At 46.9% G+C, this 18,123-nt stretch overlaps 1 protein-coding gene across 3 annotated transcripts in view; it reads right to left on the reverse strand.

Moving 5' to 3' along the window:
• Positions 1 to 15,914, reverse strand: part of LOC132830436 (cytospin-B-like) — a 59,369-nt gene extending 43,455 nt beyond the window's left edge. For 2 of the 3 annotated variants that reach the window (XM_060848121.1, XM_060848123.1), the window contains exon 1: positions 15,433 to 15,769. The gene's annotated coding sequence lies outside the window, so the exon portion shown is untranslated. Of the gene's footprint in view, positions 1 to 15,432; positions 15,770 to 15,868 lie in introns of those variants that run through there. The other variant, XM_060848122.1, reaches the window with a different exon arrangement.
• Between the last annotated feature and the right edge of the window lie 2,209 nt (positions 15,915 to 18,123).

Below are 18,123 nucleotides of genomic sequence, written 5' to 3' on the forward strand. Positions count from 1 at the left end.
ATAGAGGAGGCCACATCGGGTGCAGCGGATGCAGTAAATGATGTGTGTGGAGGTGCAGGTGAATTTGTGGAGGATATGGAAGGATCCATTGGGGCCTTGGAGGGAAGTAAGGGGGGAGGTGTGGGCGCAAGTTTTGCATTTCCTGCGGTTGCAGGGGAAGGTGCCGGGAGTGGAGGTTGGGTTGGTGGGGGGTGTGGACCTGACGAGGGAGTCGCGGAGGGAGTGGTCTTTTTGGAATGCTGATAGGGGAGGGAGGGAAATATATCCCTGGTGGTGGGGTCCATTTGGAGGTGGCGGAAAAGACGACGGATGATACGCTGTATATGGAGGTTGGTGGGGTGGTAGGTGAGGACCAGTGGGGTTCTGTCCTGGTGGCGATTGGAGGGATGGGGTTCAAGGGCGGAGGAGCGGGAAGTGGAGGAGATGCGGTGGAGGGCATCGTCGATCACATCTGGGGGCAAATTGCGGTTTTTGAAGAAGGAGGGCATCTGGGTTGCTCGGTATTGGAACCGGTCCTCCTGGGAGCAGATGTGGCGGAGACGAAGGAATTGGGAATATGGGATGGCGTTTTTACAGGGGGCAGGGTGGGAGGAGGTGTAGTCTAGGTAGCTGTGGATTTCGGTCGGTTTATAGTAAATGTCCGTGTTGATTCAGTCGCCCGAGATAGAAATGGACAGGTCTAGGAAGGGGAGGGAGGAGTCTGAGACAGTCCAGGTAAATTTGAGGTCGTGGTGGAAGGTGTTGGTAAAGTGGATGAACTGTTCAACCTCCTCGTGGGAGCACGAGGCAGCGTCGATACAGTCATCGATGTAGCGGAGGAAAGGGTGGGGGGTGGTGCCAGTGTAGTTGCGGAAGATGGACTGTTCCACATATCCTACGAAGAGACAGGCATAGCTGGGGCCCATGCGGGTGCCCACGGCAACTCCTTTAGTTTGGAGGAAGTGGGAGGATTGAAAAGAGAAGTTATTCAGAGTGAGGACCAGTTCAGTCAGTCGAAGGGGGGTGTCAGTGGAAGGGTACTGGTTGGTACGGCGGGAAAGGAAGAAGCGGAGGGCTTTGAGTCCTTCGTGATGGGGGATGGAGCTGTACAGGGACTGGATGTCCATGGTGAAGATAAGGCGTTGGGGACCAGGGAAGCGAAAGTCATGGAGGAGGTGGAGGGTTGGTGGTGTCCCGAACGTAGGTGGGGAGTTCTTGGACTAAGGAGGACAGGACCATGTCGAGGTATGCAGAGATGAGTTCGGTTGGGCAGGAGCAGGCTGAGACAATGGGTCGGCCGGGGCAGTCAGGTTTGTGGATTTTGGGCAGGAGGTAGAAACGGGCGGTGCGGGGTTGTGGGACTATGAGGTTGGAGGCGGTGGATGGGAGATCCCCTGAGGTGATGAGGTTATTGATGGTCTGGGAGATGATGGTTTGGTGGTGGGAGGTGGGGTCATGGTCAAGGGGGCAGTAGGAGGAGGTGTCCGCGAGCTGGTGTTTAGCCTCAGCGGTGTAAAGGTCGGTGCGCCAAACTACCACCGCGCCTCCCCTTGTCTGCCGGTTTGATAGTGAGGTTGGGGTTGGAACGGAGGGAGTGGGGGGCTGCATGTTCTGAGGGCGAGAGGTTGGAGTGGGTGAGAGGGGTGGAGAGGTTGAGGCGGTTAATGTCGCGGCGGCAGTTGGCTATGAAGAGATCGAGGGCGGGTAAGAGGCCAGCACGGGGTGTCCAGGTGGATGGGGTGTGTTGGAGGTGGGAGAAAGGGTCGTCAGAGGGTGGGCGAGAATCCTGGTTGAAGACGTACGTACGGAGGCGAAGGCGGCGGAAGGATTGTTCAATGTCTCGAAGAAGGGCTCATTCCCGAAACGTCGAGTCTCCTGCTCCTCGGATGCTGCCTGACCTGCTGCGCTTTTCCAGCAACACATTTTCAGCTCTGATCTCCAGCATCTGCAGTCCCCACTTTCTCCTTAATATAGATAGAGTCAATTAATGGAATGCTGATTTGAGGGATGGACTGGACTTGTTCATGCCTCTCCGATTTCTTGGAAGAGCAGTTGTGTTTACCACAGTGTGATGCATCTAGACTGGATGCTTTCTATTGTATATCCGTAAAAATTAGTAAGAGCCGTTATGGTAATGCTGAATTTCCTCAGTCTCCTGAGAAAGTAGAGCCATTGTTGTAGATTCTCGGCTGTCACAAACGATGATGAGATAAGATTCTAGATCAGAGTGGTGCTGGAAAAGCACAGCAGTTCAGGCAGCATCCGAGGAGCAGGAAAATCGATGTTTCAGGCAAAAGCGCTTCATCAGGAATAAAGGCAGAGAGCCTGAAGGGTAGAGAGATAAATGAGAGGAGGGTGGGGGAGGACAGAAAGTAGCAGAGTATAATAGGTGAGTGGGGGAAGGGATGAAGGTGATAGATCAGGGCGGGGGGAGGGTGGAGTGGATAGGTGGAAAAGAAGATAGGCAGGTAGGACAAGTCATGGGGACAGTGCTGAGCTGGAAGTTTGGAACTAGGGTGGGGTGGGGGAAGGGGAAATGAGGAAAATGTTGAAGTACACATTGATGCCCTGGGGTTGAATTGTTCCAAGGCGGAAGATGAGGCGTTATTCCTCCAGGCGTCTGGTGGTGAGGGAGCGGCGGTGAAGGAGGCCCAGGACCTCCATGTCCTCGGCAGAATGGGAGGGGGAGTTGAAATGTTGGGCCACAGGGCGGTGTGGTTGATTGGTGCGGGTGTCCCAGAGATGTTCCCTAAACCGTTCTGCTAGGAGGTGTCCAGTCTCCCCAGTGTAGAGGAGACCGCATCGGGAGCAACGGATACAATAAATGATATTAGTGAATTTGCAGGTCAAACTTTGATGGATGTGGAAGGCTCCTTTAGGGCCTTGGATGGAGGTGAGGGAGGAGGTGTGGGTGCAGGTTTTACAGTTCCTGCGGTGGCAGGGGAAGGTGCCAGGGTGGGGGCAGGGTGTGTTGTAGGGGGGGGCGTGGACCTGACCAGGTAGTCACGGAGGGAACAGTCTTTGCGGAAGGCAGAAAGGGGTGGGGAGGGAAATATATCCCTGGTGGTGGGGTCCGTTTGGAGGTGATGGAAATATCAGCGGATGATTTGGTTTATGCGAAGGTTGGTAGGGTGGAAGGTGAGCACCAGGGGGGTTCTGTCCTTGTTACGGTTGGAGGGGCGGGGTCTGAGGGCAGAGGTGCGGGATGTGGACGAGATGTGTTGGAGGGCATCTTTAACCACGTGGGAAGGGAAACTGCAGTCTCTAAAGAAGGAGGCCATCTGGTGTGTTCTGTGGTGGAACTGGTCCTCCTGGGAGCAGATACAGCGGAGGCGGAGGAAATGGGAATACGGAGTGGCATTTTTGCAGTAGGTAGGGTGGGAAGGGGTAGAAGAGATTGAGTGCTTAGCAACATGGTGTAAAGCTGACAATCTCTCCATCAGTGCCAGCAAAATGAAGGAGCTGGCCATTGACTTCAGGAAGTGGGGTGAAGGGCACACCCCTGTCTGCATCAATGATGCTGGGGTGAGATACAGTGGACAGGACAGATTGTTGGTGACCAGCACTGCCATGAACTCGATGCTCTCAGGTATCTCCACCCCAGCATCATTGATGCAGACAGGGGTGTGCCCTTCACCCCACTTCCTGAAGTCAATGGCCAGCTCCTTCATTTTGCTGGCACTGATGGAGAGATTGTCAGCTTTACTCAATGTTGCTAAGCACTCAATCTCTTATCTGTATTATGTCTCATCATCGTTTGTGATCCAAACTACAATGGTGGTGTCATCAGCAAACCTGTAAGTTTAGCTGGGGTGGAATTTGGCCACACAGTCATGAGTGTGTAAAGTGAGTGTGTAAAGAGTACAATCAAGGACTGAGTACGTAGTCTTGTGGGGAACCGGTTTTAGAGGATTATGGCAGAGGAGGTGTCGCCTATTCTTACTGATTATGGTCTATGGATCAGGAAGTAAAAAGTGAGGTCTGCAGATGCTGGAGATCAGAGCTGAAAATGTGTTGCTGGTTAAAGCGCAGCAGGTCAGGCAGCATCCAAGGAACAGGAAATTCGATGTTTCGGGCCAGAGCCGTTCATCAGGAATGAGGAGAGGGTGCCAGGCAGGCTAAGATAAAAGGTAGGGAGGAGGGACTTGGGGGAGGGGCGATGGAGATGTGATAGGTGGAAGGAGGTCAAGGTGAGGGTGATAGGCCGGAGTGGGGTGGGGGTGGAGAGGTCAGGGAGAGGATTGCAGGTTAGGGGGGCGGTGCTGAGTTCAAGGGAATCGAGTGAGCAGATGCGGCGGAGACGAAGGAATTGGGAATATGGGATGGAGTTTTTACAGGGGGCAGGGTGGGAGGAGGTGTAGTCCAGGTAGCTGTGGGAGTCACACATATCCTAAAAAGAGACAGGCATAGCTGGGGCCCATGTGGGTGCCCATGGCAACTTCTTTAGTTTGGAGGAAGTGGGAGGATTGGAAAGAGAAGTTATTCAGGGTGAGGACCAGTTCAGTCAGTCGAACTGCCCCGGCCGACCCATTGTCTCAGCCTGCTCCTGCCCCACCGAACTCATCTCCACGTACCTTGACACGGTTCTGTCCCCTTTAGTCCAAGAACTCCCCACCTACGTTCGGGACACCACCCACGCCCTCCACCTCCTCCATGATTTTCGCTTCCCCGGTCCCCAACGCCTTATCTTCACCATGGACATCCAGTCCCTGTACACCTCCATCCCCCATCAGGAAGGACTCAAAGCCCTCCGCTTCTTCCTTTCCCGCCGCACCAACCAGTACCTTCCACTGACACCCTCCTTCGACTGACTGAACTGGTCCTCACCCTGAATAACTTCTCTTTCCAATCCTCCCACTTCCTCCAAACTAAAGGAGTTGCCATGGGCACCTGCATGGGCCCCAGCTATGCCTGCCTCTTCGTAGGATATGTGGAACAGTTCATCTTCCGCAACTACACTGGCACCACCCCCCACCCTTTCCTCCGCTACATCGATGACTGTATCGGCGCTGCCTCGTGCTCCCACGAGGAGATTGAACAGTTCATCAACTTTACTAACACCTTCCATCCCGACCTCAAATTCAGCTGGACTGTCTCAGACTCCTCCCTCCCCTTCCTAGACCTTTCCGTTTCTATCTCGGGCGACCGAATCAACACAGACATCTACTATAAACCGACTGACTCCCACAGCTACCCGGACTACACCTCCTCCCACCCTGCCCCCTGTAAAAACTCCATCCCATATTCCCAATTCCTTTGTCTCCGCCGCATCTGCTCCCAGGAGGACCAGTTCCAACACCGCACAGCCCAGATGGCCTCCTTCTTCAAGGAACGCAGGTTCCCCCCAGACGTGATCGACGATGCCCTCCACCGCATCTCCTCCACTTCCCACTCCTCCGCCCTTGAGCCCCGCCCCTCCAACTGCCACCAAGACAGAACCCCACTGGTTCTCACCTACCACCCCACCAACCTCCGTATACAGCGTATCATCCGCCGTCATTTCCGCCACCTCCAAACGGACCCCACCACCAGGGATATATTTCCCTCCCCTCCCCTATCAGCGTTCCGCAAAGACCACTCCCTTCGTGACTCCCTTGTCAGGTCCACACCCCCCACCAACCCAACCTCCACTCCCGGCACCTTCCCCTGCAACCGCAGGAAATGCAAAACTTGCGCCCACACCTCCTCCCTTACTTCTCTCCAAGGCCCCAAGGGATCCTTCCATATCCGCCACAAATTCACCTGCACCTCCACACACATCATCTATTGCATCCGCTGCACCCGACGTGGCCTCCTCTATATTGGGGAGACGGGCCGCCTACTTGCAGAACGCTTCAGGGAACACCTCTGGGACGCCCGGACCAACCAACCCAACCACCCCGTGGCTCAACACTTTAACTCTCCCTCCCACTCCACCAAAGACATGCAGGTCCTTGGACTCCTCCATCGCCAGAACATAACAACACGACGGTTGGAGGAGGAGCACCTCATCTTCCGCCTGGGAACCCTCCAACCACAAGGGATGAACTCAGATTTCTCCAGTTTCCTCATTTCCCCTCCCCCCACCTTGTCTCACTCGATTCCCTTGAACTCAGCACCGCCCTCCTAACCTGCAATCTTCTTCCTGACCTCTCCGCCCCCACCCCACTCCGGCCTATCACCCTCACCTTGTTCTCCTTCCACCTATCACATCTCCATCGCCCCTCCCCCAAGTCCCTCCTCCCTACCTTTTATCTTAGCCTGCCTGTCACCCTCTCCTCATTCCTGATGAAGGGCTTTGGCCCGAAACGTCGAATTTCCTGCTCCTTGGATGCTGCCTGACCTGCTGTGCTTTAACCAGCAACACATTTTCAGCTATGGATCAGGAAGGCAAGAATCCAGTTATAGTGGGGGGAGCTGAGACCTCATTCTTGGAGTTTAGAGATGAGCTCGTTTGGAATTATGGCGTTGAAGGCAGAGCCTGACATAGGTATCCTTGTTATCCAGATGTTCTAGGGATGAGAATAGGGCCAGGAAGATGGCATGTGTTGTGGACCTGTTGTGCTGTTAGGTGTATTGTGAAGGATCAAGGTAATTTAGTCGGCTGGTGTTGACGTGAGCGAAGTCTAACCTCTTGGAGCACTGGACTTGAAACATTTATTCGCTTTTCTCTCCCCAGATGCTGCCAGACTTGCTGAGTCTCTCCAGTGATTTCTGCTTTTGCCAAAAACACTGCCTGTTTTTTCAATGTACCAGGCTATCTAGGAGAATTCAATGATTCCTTAGCCCCAGCCACCACACCATCAACCACCTATTCCCACTCCTTTACCATCTCCCAGTGTAACCACCATGCCAGCCCATTCGAGTTCTGTGCCCATCCAGGTTTATGCCAGATCTGGTCAATTTCCTGATGATCCCTTTGGTGATTTTTACCTCAGCTGTTTCAGCCTTTCTATTTGCCTAGGGTTAATGTCGAGATGATGTGTGATGTTGAATTTTCCAATCGTTGATGAAAGAGCTGAATATTTTCCTCCTGAATTGAGAGCAAATGTTGCCAATCACATCTGGAATGTTGTAACAACCTGAAGAGTTGTTCTCAGGAATTGGTTAATCTCACTGGTCGTTGTTGAAGTCAGCTGGTCTCCCTCCCAATGGTCAGAATAGTATGATAATGATGAGGTAAACAGTTCTTGTATGAGAGAAGAAGTCTATTTTCTATGTTCTATGTATACATTAAGCTTCATCCATGGTATTTAATCACCAGTAGTTCCCTAGCTTGTTTATTTGATATTCATTACAACCTCTGCATTGGTCAAAATGGTCCTTGAATTCATTGCTCATGTTTGGCCAGTAGAGCACTTCTTTGCCTGCCTCAGACTAGACTCAATTCCTTAATGGCCTGCATAGGTGCACTTCAGCCTCTGTTTTGGCATCCCGTCAGGAAGAATGACTCATCTTGGGTTATCACTTCACCCCCATCTGCCTAATACTCTCTTAGATCATCAGACATATTCTCAATGCTTCCAGCCAACCTCCACCACAATTTCCTGCAGCAGTTAGAGAGTTGTATCTTGTGTAGTTTGCTTGATTTAAACAAGATTCTTGTCTTTCAGAGTCAATGTCTCTGCTGGCTTGAGGAGTTCCTGAGCCTGTAGAGTTGTCGCCTCTCATTGAATCTGGAAATGTTTACATTACCTTAGCATAATACCTTTCATTTAGAGTTTTGTTCTTGATGGCATGTTGGCATGTACATGTTGGCATGTACAGATTGGCATGTTCATGTTGGCATGTACATCGGTTTTCCTTGTTTGTACGCCATGCCCAGGTGATATCTCAGCACACAAAGAAGCATTCTTTGCAGGTGATTGCAGCAGGTGGAGGGGGTTTGAGAAGTTGTTCTGAGTGTTGTTGTGGTCAAACTCCGCAGTCACTTTGCTTCTCCCACACAGATACTAGTTAAAATGAGTACAAACAAGGACAATAGTCAGGCACTCTTCCACAATCTGACTATAATACTGTTCAGTTCACATTAACCTGTCCTGGATACAAATAAAACTGGTTGTCGTTGCTGTATAAGAGCTGACTGAAGTCCTATCTTGCTGGCACATGACTGCAAGGTGACTTTGTCATTGATGCTGTTGTGCCTCAGCACTGGTATTGTCATTACTAGATGTTTGAATTACTGAGCAAAGGCACAATTTGTCAAATCTATTCATCATGCACTCATTCAGCCTGTTTGTCACCAACATTTTTACTGCTTGAGAGGAGATTGTTGATTGGTTGACAAGTGGACTCTGTTTGATCGAGGTTGTTATTGAGGGTAGTGTGCTGGAAATCAAGCTCCATTTCCAGAGTTGGCACAAATAGGAAAATATTTAAATCAAACTAGTCAAAGTCTTCAGTTGGCCCAACCGATGATCTTAGTTGAAAAGAAACATTCATCAAGTTTCTGTATTTAAGAAGAAAATAATGGATGCCTCCAAACAAGACAGAAACCCAGAGAAAGAGAGACTGCTTGATGCTTCTCTTTGCAGGCTCCGTGCTCCTTTGCTGAATTGCCCCCTCACAAGCCATGGTCACCTGTTCAGGAGCTAATCAGAACATTGAGGCCAAGCAGGTCACCTTTTGTTCAGAACCCATTGTGTTCATAGTGTCTGCTTTAGCTGTCCCTGTTCCAGGAGGAAGTAATATCGTATTCAATTCACAGTATACTCCAGTAAACATGGTTTTAAAAGTTGTTTGCACAGTCTCCTTCTTTTATTTTTGGACTGTGGACTAAACAAAGGAAACAAAAAGTGGTCTTTATAACAGACATGAGTGATGACGTTGACCAGTCAGCATCCTCTGCTGCAATTATTTCTTGTTCATCGGGTGAGCTCTCTCTAGCAGTCACTGTCTCTCTAGATCCTGATCACGATCTGTAATGGTTTCTGCCATTGGGTCTCCACATTGATGGACTTGCAGGTGATCAGAACAGTTTTCACTCCAGGAAGATCAATGACTGGCTCATGCTTTCCACAGCGATACTCGTCTGGAGCAGTGCAAATGTCAACATGCGCAGAACCATCAGGATCTCCCAAATGCTGTCCAACACGTAGTTAGAAAACTGCAGTTTTCATTGAACATCCGAACCCAAACCTTTGCCTTGGCAACTTGTGGTAAAACTTCTTCAACGGTGGCATGAAGGAGTGAGGTCTATTTAAGGCTTCATTGAGATCCTTTGGATTTATAAAAATCTCTACTTCTGAGTGATTTTTTAAAATGTTCACCATCTGTAACTCCAGATGTCGGGTATGTTTGGTTAATTTGATCTTTGAGTAGAATAAAAGATTGGCCCAACATCAAGGGCCGAAGGGCCTGTACTGAGCTATGTTTCTGTCTTTGTAACCCCACTGCATTGGGCTCTCAGCTTCAGCTGTCCTTGCAGATGGAGCTCTGCTTTCCCCGTGCTCTACAGTCGTCTTTTGCTTTTGTGTGATGATATCCACAATATTTATATCCTGTTCTTGGCCCTTGTTTTTTCTGTGGCCTTTGCTGCAAATGTTTTTTCTCTTCTTCACAATCTAATGTTTTCATTCAGCCTTGGACAGTCTCGCGACGTAATGCAAAGCCTCATATCTTCTCCCTGAATATCCTTTAGCTGATGGTGACAACTTCCGAGCTTCTGTACATGTTGACACTGCTTGAGAATACACTTCTCCTCTCTCAGCAGAGATACTTTCATGGAAGCACCTTAGCCAGCCCTATTCTTAATGAGATCATCTTTCAGTTGTGCAAACTCTCAGGCCTGAATATTCTGGGGTCTGAGTGATATGAGCTATGGCAGGATTTGTTGCAGAATATGACAAGTCTATCGAGATCAGTTGTGACATCTAGAGCATTTGCTGCAAGCTGGTCAGGATAGTACAGAGACAGGACATCCTCTTCCCCTAGGACCAGCGGTGGAGGTCATGACACTAGACCATGCCCAGCCAGATCTGAGTTTGCCACCTGGGTCAGTACAGTCTCAGTCATCTAGAGAAATGCCCAGCAACACAAGAAGGAGGTCAATGTTCTTCTCTGCTCCACCCGGGTAAACACCACCATCTTCTCTGATACCTTACACTCACTCTATCTCAGCAAAATTACTCCTGTCTCACTAAGGCTCATGCTCTGTCACTGTAAGTACTGCCTACAACATCTTCCCCATTTGGTATCATTGCCCACTCCCTGACAGCAGTGACCCTGGATGCCCTCTGCACTGCCTTCTCAGCCACTCAGGACACCTCCCCACCAGGATCAAATTTTACAACTTTACAACCCACTTTTATCTCTCTCATTCCAAGAGGAAACAGCTCACACAGAGCAGAAAGATTCAAGATGGGTTTTGGGCAGCCTAACATTCAGCTTCTCTCTTATAAGAGCATCCAGACACTGATGGTCTCAATACTCACTGATTGTGTCTAAGCCCCTGGACTAATATCGGAAGCTTCTCTTGACTTACCATGCCAAGGTCCATTGTCTGAAAACTAGCCCCGTTCACTGGACGGAGGCCTGTTAAAATCATGTCAAGCTTTCTGTTTAAGTATCTGCACTGACCTCAGGTGGCATAATCTGGTGTCATGGCGTCTGCGGCTGGTTCGAGGGGAAGAGGATGTCCTGTCCAGGAGGAACTTTAAATCCCGACCTATAAAGTGGGGCACTCATTCCCCCGTCTGCCATGTCAGGTCAAATATCAGGAACCACGCAGTGCAGCTTTGAACTGAAGGAGCTCGCCCAGATGTACAATGGATTTTTAAAGATAGCACGAGTATAGGGCAGGCAAGCTTTTCGGCAGCTGTCCAGTGAGGAGTGAGTTATTTTAGAACAGTGTGAGGCAAGCTGTAGATAAAATTGGATGTGAGGGACACCATAAGGACCACCATACATTTTCAGCTGTATTACTCCAACACCATGTTTTATGTGATATGTGTTTAATGATTGCCATCTGAAGGCATTTAAACAGAGGTGGAGGTAGAGGTGCATGACTATGGCAAGCCTGCTGTGATGATACTGCTCCTTTAACAAGGTTATAGTGTCCTAGGGTTTTTTTTCAGAGAGGTATAAAAGATACAGATTCCAAAAAGTCTAAATTTAAAGAGTTTTGGGGCCAATTTGATTATAGCTGATAGATAATGCCTCAGACAACAGGCTTTTAAGTTTAACAAACACTTGTACAATGAAAGGGGGTGGCCAGTTCTCGCAGTTCAGCTTTTCTCTGGTTTGGTTTGGTCTGAAAGCAGTCAGGCAGTTGAAAAAGCTGCTGAACCCAAAGAATCATGTCCATGCTGATCCTCCTCTCTCTCTGACATCTCTCCTGTAAGACCCTGTGTTTAATTTTACCTTCTGTACCGAGGGGTACTTGTGGGGATTGTTGCAAGTATTGGAACAACTTCATTAAGTTGGGATGATCTGTTGGGTTTTTGGATAGGTTAAGTTATTCAATATTCTGTTCTCGTTTGTTTGTGTTTCATTCTGTAGTATTGTAAATAAATTCTATTTTGTATAAAACTAAGTGTTTGAACCAACTGCATCTCTCCTGGAATATCCGCATTACACCTACTTAAAACAACGAGCAAAATTAGAATCTGGGCTACCTTCTTGAAATATTTTGAGGAGGTTTGGCCTGGTCCATAACAGTCAGTGCACTAACTGCAACTGCATTCCTCCTAACACAGTGGAAGCGCCTGAGACTATGACTGGCTTTCGTGGTACCAAGGGAGGTGCAAGATAGGGTCACTATTGTGAAAGGGAAGCGCAGCAGCCAAGCAGTGTAATAAGAAACACAGATGAAGGGTTTACCCAATGTGGAAATGTTGAGCAATGGAGTTTACAGGAATGAGATGTGATCTTCTTGAGATGTAACCAACCCTGAGATGTAACCAACCCTGAGATGTAACCAACCCTGAGATGTAACCAACCCTGAGATGTAACCAACCCTGAGATGTAACCAACAAGGTTGATGCTGAAAGGATATTCCCCACATGTGGACAACGGGGGGGACACCATTTAAACATGTGCGCCCTTCTTTTCAGATGGAGATAAGGAAGTATTTGGAAATATCTTCTCCACAGAGCAGCGAAGGCTGAGTTTGATAGATATTTGATCGAATAGAAATTCCATGCTTGTGTGGGAGAGATTTGAGAGGCTTAATGATCTATGTCTATTCCTAGGAGGTGAGTGAGGGAACACAGCTTAAAAATTAGAGCTCTCCTGTTTAACAGAATCATACAGCATGGAAACAGACCCTTCATTCCAACTAGTCCACACCAACCATGTTCACAAACTAAACTAGCCCCCCTTGCTACATTTGGCCCATATCCCTCTAAAACTTTCCTAATCATACACTTATCCAAATGTCTTTTAAATGGTGTATCAGTACCTGCATCCACGACTTCCTCTGGCAGTCTATTTCAAACACAAACCACTCCGGGTGTAAAAAGGTTACCCTCATGTCCTTTTTAAAAACAGTCTCCTCTTACCTTAAAAGTATACTCTCTAGTTTTGATTGCCCCCAACCAAGGGGAAAGCCCCTTGCTATTCACCTTATATGTGCCCATCATGATTTTATAAACCTCTATAAGGTCACCCCTCTACCTTCTACGCTCCAGGGTAAAAGCCCCTTGCCTATCCAGCCTACTTTATAACCCAAAACCTCCATTCCTGTCAACCTTCTGGTAAATGTTTTCTCAACCCTCTCCACTTTAATAATATCCTTCCAGTAACAGGATGACTGGAACTGGACACAGTACGCCAGAGAGGCCTCATCAATATCCTGTAGAGTCTCAACATGTCCCAGCTCCTAAACTCTAAGGTCTGAGCAATGAAGGCAAACATGCTTAATGCCTTCTTAACCGCCTTATCTACCTGTGATGCAAATTTCAAAGAATTATATACCTGAACCTTTAGGTCTTCCTGTTTTACACATTCCCCAGAGCCTTACCATGAACTGTGCAAGTCCCGCCCTAGTTTGAGTTACCAAAATATAACACTTCGCATTATCTAAATTAAACTCCACCTGCCAGTCCTCGCTCCTTGGCTCAGCTGATCAAGATCTTGTTGTGCTCTTAAATAAACATTTTTACTGTCCACTATATCACCAATTTTGGTGTCATCCACAAATTTTCTAACTTTGCCTCTTCGATTCTCATCCAAATCATTTATTTAAATTAGAAACAATATTGGACCCAGAATCAATCCCTGTGGAACCCTGCTGGTCACAGGCCTCAAGTCTGAAAAACAGCCTCCCCCCCCGCCCTGCCACAACCACCCTCTACCTCCTAACCTCAGGCCAATTTTGTAACAAATTGGTAAGATCCCCAGAATCCCATGTGATCTACCTTTGTATGATTCTATGATTCTATGAATTGTCTACTATGTGAAACGTTGTCAAAGGCTTTACTAAAGTCCATGTAAACAACATCTACTGCTCTACCCTCATCAATCTTTTTGGTTACTTCCTCAAAAAACTCAATCAAGTTTGTCAGACATAATTGTCTCACACAAATTTATGCTGACTATCCCTAATCAGTCCTTGTCATTCCAAATGCGTATAAATCATAGGTTTCAGAGTCACTTCCAACAACTTACCAACTGCCAATGTTAGGCTCACAGGTCTTTCGTTCCCAGGCTTCTCCTTACAGACTTTCTTAAATAAAGGCTCAACATTAGCCAGGCTCCAGTCCTCCAGCATCTCACACATGGTTATAGGTGATACAATTATTTCTGCTAGGAGTCCTGCAATTTCTTCCCTCACTTCCCACAATGTCCTGGGATGCACTCCACCTTTATGTTTTCTCCAGCACTTCCTCTTCTGGAATGTGAACTGGTTTCAAAACATCAATATTTGTTTCCCTGAACTCTCTAGCCTCCATTTCCTTCTCCACCATAAAAATTGATGTGAAAATATTCACGTAGTAACGCTCCAATCTCCCGAGGTTCAACATGTGGATGACCTTGTTGATCGTTAAAGGGCCCCTATTCTCTCTCTAGCTGCTCTTTTGCTTTTAATGTACTTGTAAAATCTCTTTGGATTTTCCTTAACCTTATGTGCCAAGGCTATCTCATATCCCCTCTTTGCCCTCCTGATTTCCCTCTTAAGAATGCCTCTACATTCTTTATCCTCTTCAAGATTCATTTGATCCCAGTTTTCTGTATCTAATTTATGATTCTTTCTTATTCTTGACAAGAATATCAATATCTTTATTCATCCATTGTTCCCTATTCTTACCAGACTTACCCTCCATTCTGAATGAAACATAATGCCTCTGATCTCTCGTTATCCCACTTGTCCCTTTAGCTGCAAACAATCTACTTGAATCAACCTTTGAAAGCACTTGTCTCATATCATTAAAATTTGTTTACTCCAATTAAGAACTTTAACTTTTATGGAAGGCTTATCCTTTACCATAATTATTTATAAATTAATAGAATTATGATTACTAGTCCCAAAGTGTTCCCCTAGTAACACTTCATTTGAAGACTGAGAAAAGAATATTGGAGGGGGAACAGCAGAGGCTGATACTGAAAGGTTGGAGAGGCATAAAGAACTGTCACTCATGCCTCTGGCTGACCTATTCACTCCTGGGTGTACTCGTGTCTACTTTCAGGATTCTTATTTATAGCCCGTGGATTTGGTTTCTCTAGAGATTTGACATTTATAAACAGGACAACGCACAAGGAAAGCTAGACTCTTATCACAATCCAGTGGGATCTCTGAAGACAGTTCCAATTAACTGCAGCCTGAGGTTGACCCCTTACATCCCAGTACACCCCTCTCAACCGGATCTGGCGTAAATGGATCATTTACAATCAGACGATCCTTGTGCAGTTTAACACGTCACCCAGTCAGTAACTGAATTAGTCACCAGGAGTTTACAAAACTCTTTCACCAAAACCCCATATACCATCCACAAATTAGGAGTCAAACCTCAAATTTTAACCCCATCAGGATTCAGAACTAAGTCCCAACGCCAGCAGGACGCAGACCCCAATTCCTGACCCCATACCAGCCATGCTATGATCTCATTCCAGGTTGTGACTCCAAATGTTGACCTGAAATCAGGGTGCTGATCCTAATTACCAACTCCACCCCATAGGATGAGTTATTGGTTTCAATCCTCTCTCCCAGGAGAATGCCAAATATGTGAAGCATGTGAGTTTGGAAACAGTCACCAGAAGATGTGGCAATTCCAGATCAGCGCTGACACCCAAGTCTTACCCTCCCATTGTCTGGATGCAGTAAGTATCAATGAATTCCCCTATGCAATTATGGATCAATTAAAATGATCTGGAATACATTTTTAAATTAACCCATTAGAATGGTCAGTTATAGGAAAAGCACCTATACCAATGCATGGTGACATGTATACTTACAGAGAGATACACACAGAAATAAATACACACATCACATGCACAGATACATGAACTCACCAACATGAGGCTCACATTACTCACCTCACGTGGCCCAGATTGTAACAAATTGATGATCAGAGTCAGTGTGTGACCCAAACTCTTACAAAATGGTCCTCTCCCTCCGTGAAGGTTCTGTGTGCCAGAAGAGGAAAGTCAAAAATATAAACAAGATACTGCGAACAGCTGCTTTCCGAGAGCAGAAGGAAAGCCTCAAGCACTACCCGCCGCACTGGGAGAAAAGACCAATATCAGCTCCAATTCCGCAAATTCAGCGCTGCTAAATTAACCCTTTAAGTGTCTCTGAAACATTTCTGTCCAAAAGTAGCATGGGCAGAGAATTGCACGACACAAATACACGATACAAATGCTTCAGATCCACAGTACTACATACAGAAAATTTCTCAGATTATTTTAAAAAGCATTTGTACAAAGCAACTGAGCAAAAACAGGCAGAGATACAGCAAAAGGAAGTCAAAACCCTTCACAATGAGTCAGCGCGTTGTGAGATTGCTGACAGTTTCAGATCAGCCACATCCTCATTGTTTTACAGCAATGTTAGAGGAATATTGAGGAAGCTCCAAGTCTCAGGTCTGAAAACAAACCGGCTTCAGTGACAAACTGTTTCAGATTGTGAAACAGAGCTGCATTAAGATTTCATAGTACAGGCTCCACCTTTAAAACAAGGCAGTGCTTATTATAACCACAACCTGCATCTATATAGCACCTTTAGCATAGAGGTTCCAAAGAACATAAGAACATAATCAGAACAAACATTTGGCAGCTATATAAGGAGATACACAAATAGATAACCAACCGCTTGCTCAGAGGTAGGTTTTAAGGAACAGAAACATAAATTACTGGGAAACCAAGCAGGTCTGGCAGTATCTGTGTACTGATTGTAACAACGTCAGTCAGGTGGACCTCACAGAATATGAATTCTCTGACTGGGGCTGTTAAACTGGTCCAATGGGGGAGCCCTGGCTGACAGATAGAAACAGGAGTGTCAGAGGTTCTGTTCACTCTGTGAGCTAGCTCTGAGGGAGCTGCTTCAGTCTCAAGGACTCGCCACCTGTAAATTAGGGGCGACTTGGTGACAGGATACCAGCATCTGTGGTGTCAAGAGGAAAGCACATGACTGAAGACATTTGCTTATAACTGTCATCTTTGAGTTGGGGTAAGCATTTCTGGCATCAAGCCATTATTTAAAGTTTGACTCAGTCAATCCTGCCGTTGAAGACTTAACCCAGGATGTGGAAAGAATGTAAGTAAATGACATTGGGGCAGGTGAAAAGCAATGTGTAATTCTCCTAATAGTTGGTGAACGTGCAGCTTTCTTCGTTATTAGGACAGTGCCCTTCCCTGAGGCACCAGATACTAAAATCTTTCAAGAGTTGACAGATTTAGTTCAGGGATATTGTATCCCCAAGCCTCCTCTAATTCTGAAATACTATCAATTTTACTTGGCAATTTGAGAATGAGGAGGATGTGTCCAGATTTTTGACGAGGTTAAGACAACTGGCAGAGGCATGTGACTTTGGTTTACCCCTTAATGAGATGCTGAGGGACTGTTTGGTATGTGGGATTAATGATGTAACTATGGAAAAGTGCCTATTGGCTGAAGCCGGACTAGATTTCAAACATGCACTACAACTGACTTCATCATTGGAAAATCTAGCAGGTAGACCACGAATTGTCGGGTATTCCGATGGAAGTAGAAACCTCACTAGCCCAACTGAGCTTGGGGAACATGACTTGAGTGAAGACAATTGCACATTGTCCTGGACAGAGGGACTCTCGGTCAAACCTCAGCAAAACTTCAAAGCTTTTCTTCAGGATCTGGGCCAGCAAGCCATTGTAGTTGTTTCTGGGATGTGATCTCAAGTCAGCAGAAGAGTCCCACTAGATCTAAACTGCCAAAGAGAGCACATAGGCTGGCACGGTGGCTCAGTGGTTAGCACTGCTGCCTCACAGCACCAGGGTCCCAGGTTTGATTCCAGCCTCTGATGACTCTCTGTGTGGAGTTTGTACATCCTCCTTGTGTCTGTGTAGGTTTCCTCCAGGTGCTCCGGTTTTCTCCCACAATCCAAAACATGTGCGGGTCACGGTGAATTGGCCATGCTAAATTGCCCATAGTGTTAGGTGCATTAGTCAGAGGGAAATGGGTCTGGGTGGGTTATTCTTCAGAGGGTTGGTGTGGACTAGTTGGGCCGAAGGGCCTGTTTCCATACTGTAGGGAATCTCATCTAATCTATCCAGGAGAGTGAACATCTTGGAAAGTCCATCTACATCTGGTTTGGAACAGTTAAATTGCTCAGCAATATTCAAATCAGAACCAATCAAAAAATGTCTGACTAAATAGTCACCTAGTACTAATGGAAGTTGATACCAGTGTGATAGTTCCAGTGATCACAGATCCTGGTCTTTAATAAAATTCATTCTGGACTCCAACCTTAAGTTTTCACAAATCTCATCTAGACTGAGAACCTATACCAGGGAACCTTTACAGATTAAGGATACAACTTTGCTTCTGGTCTTTTATGAGAAGCAGCTGATTCAGTTACCGCTGATTGTAGTAAAACGAATCAAGCATGGTGGGTTGAAATTGTTTGAGAAAGATTCACCTAGATTGGCTCAATATATTTTGATTAGAAAATGGTTTGAGTAAACTTCTAATTACATACCTGGAGACATTTCAGAATAGCTTAGCAACAATCAAAGGAGCCAAGGCCAACT

This window comes from Hemiscyllium ocellatum, chromosome 31, assembly GCF_020745735.1.
Source record: "Hemiscyllium ocellatum isolate sHemOce1 chromosome 31, sHemOce1.pat.X.cur, whole genome shotgun sequence".
NCBI classification, from domain to species: Eukaryota; Metazoa; Chordata; class Chondrichthyes; order Orectolobiformes; family Hemiscylliidae; genus Hemiscyllium; species Hemiscyllium ocellatum.